Here is a 3,646-nt window from a genome sequence, read left to right on the forward strand (position 1 = left end):
GTAGATAGAATTATTCAGAGAAACCCTTAATATCTCAACAATATATTTTGCATACAAAATTACAATTGATACAATGAAGCAAAATACTGAGGAGAAAAATATAGTATTTTATTTACAGTCAATGGTTCCTTAGAGAATTTAGCTTAAAAATAAATACTCCATTTCACTACAATAACTTATACAAAGTTAATCATGTGCACATATTGTTTTTTGAGAAAGTTAAATTTTCTTATTAGAAACACACACATACACACACACACACACACACAGACATAATTACAATGTGAAGGGGGAAAACGCACCTGAATCTACTTAGCTTATTATTTTAAGACATTTATAACATATTCAGTCAAGAATTACCCAAAGGAGTTTGATTTCTAAAACCCCCTAAACTATACTAATCCATTATTTTTGCTGTGTATTTTGTGGATGAAAAACACAAAGTTGAGCTCAGTTCAAATGACAGCAAATATATAACTGCTGAGTGTATGTGTGAACATTCAAGCAAAACTATGATTTTATTAAAGCAAATCCCATATGTACAGGAGACATTTAAGCCCCGTTATGTCTGTAAAACTTGCTAGGTACACAGAGAATATTAATAGTGTCGCAAGAGAATTTGCCTTTTTTGCTACATTTTCAAAGAGAAGTTAACCAGCCAAAAAGCCCTGTATTTTGATGGTTTTGAATCATATGGAGAGAAAAGAGGGAAAAGTACCAACAACAATAATGTTCAACAGTGCAACTATTCAACTCCAAATGATTGGAAAGGAAAATTGTAAGAAAAAATAAAAATAACTAAATGAAAGTTGAAAATCATACTATAATCATGCTAAAACACTTTCCAGAGGCCAACTCTCATTCCTCCCAAAATAATATTTCTCCATTTTTGCTGCCTATATCTTACCAATATAGCAAAGATTTTGGCTTGTACAGAGAGTAATAGCTGAGTAGAACGACAAGGGCAGCTTTTCTTCATGCAGCTGATATACCCCCAAAAATAAAGGGTCATCATAATAAATACATATTTTCAAAAAACTATAAAAATAATTCTGTTTCTCCTGGGCAGCGTATTGGCAGCCATCAGCTGGGTATTCACAGCTTTGCTGAGAACTCCTACAAGAAACAGTACTTTTACTAACTCTGTAAAAAAGTCCTTATGCAGTCTCCTCTGACACAGAGCATGAGCTTTCTCCTCCTCTGCAACAGGCATCACTAACATTTCAAAACCAGTGCAACATAGAAGAATACATTTCATTTGACATGGCTTCTATGAACTTGAGACCTGAAAAATCCATCAAATCTCCCTCTCAAGTCTCTTGCTTTTCTGAGCCATATGCAGATGAAATGGTGTTGTTCAGGCTATAATAGTTAAAAGTGGACATGTTGGGCATGCATGCAGACTATTTTAATCGACTAGCACTCAAGCCCCCATAGAAACTTGTCCAAGACAATCTGGCTTAATTATCTGATACAATATCAACTTTCAATTACAACAAAAAAGTTATGTGAAGATGGACTGCTTCAAATGAAAATCCACTAGAAAGAAATAACAAGTTTTTTGAAACTTGTTTTCAAAAAATATATTTTGAAATATATTTTTTCAATGACATTTTTTACCAGCATTTTTGCTTTAGATACGTTACTGAGTCTTTTGACTTGGCCTCTGGATAAGTGATGGAAAATTTGTACAAAATATAATGTCAAAACACTCAGATACATCTATATCACGTGTGTCTGGTCTGGCATCAAGTAGAAGCCAATTATGTAACTAAATGCATAAGTTCTGCCTCCCACTGAGAGAGACACGCTTTCCTGGTGTAAAATGGTAACAGAAATGCATGAAAACACTGTAGTGATTGTCCAAAACTCTGAAACTGAGTTGTGTTCAGCTTGGGGAATTATGAAGGTTCAACTTGTGCAGTAAAGCCACATGTGTCTTTGTTGTGGTTTGGAAGTTAATTGATCTCTCCTCACCCAATATGGACCTTCAGCAACCAGTTTGGTAACTACATGATTTGACTTTAATAAAGGAAGCAGAGTGGGGAATTCTATGAATTGCAGAGAAAAAGCAGTGATAGAGGAGGAGTTCCCCATGCCAGTTTGCTGAATTTGAATATTACAGGGGATCTTTAAGAAATGAGATTCATAGCTGAACCTTCTAATTTCTTTGTAGCCCTTATAAGAAACACTGTAACACAAAATCAGTAATGGAGTGAAAAGGAATCAGAAAATAAAGTACTCATTTTATGTGGAATGAAAACAGTTTTGTTCCTTCACCTTCCTGTCTGATATGAAAGAAGTCCAGAAAAGAACTGTGTGATCTTGTTCCATTTTCATTCATTACAAAACAGGATCTTTCCCCCCTATAATCTGGAAGATACCCACACCACAAAAACTTACCCTAATAAAGAAAGGGAATTAAAAAAAAAAAAAACAAAACAATTATAAGAAGACAATCATGGCTTTTATCCAGTTTATAGTGATTAGCTGCTGATGGCAATACATTCCTTAAGTTACTTTACAAATATGAAATAAGCATCAGGTGCTATACAATATATATGTTCATTTGCAGACTATTGATGCTCCAGGCAGTAGGAAATAGTGCTATATTCTTTGATCTCTACACAGTTTCTGCAGTTTTCTGTAACATACATGGATAATTGCTCAGGATGAGCATTTGTCCAACTACAATGGAATGTATTTACAGCATGCCAAACAATAAAGTAAGAATACAGAACTACAAACTTGCTCCCTCTGAGAGAAGACCAAGAGAGAATGTACTATCTAAAGTTTTCAAATGCATAATTCACAAATTGACAAAAATGGTCATGTTGAAGATTTAAAAAAAAACCAAAACATTAAAGAAACACTATCAATAGATATACAGCTCCTTTTTCTAGTCACTTGAGCTTAACCTGTAAGGGTGCTGTGTGTCAGAAGCAATATAGTACCTGAATCTCAGACTGTGTCGATACTCTTTAAGACTTTGAGGTTATCAAATACATTACAGTTTAATGGGTATCACAAAAACACCCCATCTGCCATCTTTAGGATTATTTTTTACCTGTGATGATAGAATTTGGCCCTAAGCTACAGGTACTAGTTTACAATTAGGAAAGGCTGAGAACTCAGAATGGCACAGGAGCTAAATTCTTCTTCCCTCTAGGAAAATATGCAGAATCCTGTCAGGACAACACTGGGAAACCTAAAATACAGCTGCTTGTTGGGACTTTTAATGGATCTTTCTTTCAACAGATTTTGTAGTTAACATTGTAGTGGTCACAAGCACAATAAAAAAGTAAGAATATATGTGATTCTGTTCATATTAAATAATCACTTGAGCAATCACAGGCACAGAAGGAAGTCATATAGGAATAGAGAATTTCTGAAATCTATAGGATAGATACAACTATACAAAATTTCTGCTATTTTTGAAGAGTCTGTTAGCTTTTACTTTAACCTGGAAATATAACTATGACACTCTCCCTTTTGAAAATGTATGGCTTTTGATGGTATTTTCCAGTCTCCCTTTCAGGAGTTCCTGGGGCAAGTTTGGATCGAAATTTAGCTGCAGTGTAACTCCAGACAATCTGTACTTTTAGAAATTGATGGCTAAAGCCCCCCAAAAAACTCGCAGAGCTCT

The sequence above is a fragment of the Merops nubicus genome, unplaced genomic scaffold (assembly GCF_000691845.1).
Source record: "Merops nubicus isolate BGI_N331 unplaced genomic scaffold, ASM69184v1 scaffold13822, whole genome shotgun sequence".
Classification (NCBI taxonomy): Eukaryota; Metazoa; Chordata; class Aves; order Coraciiformes; family Meropidae; genus Merops; species Merops nubicus.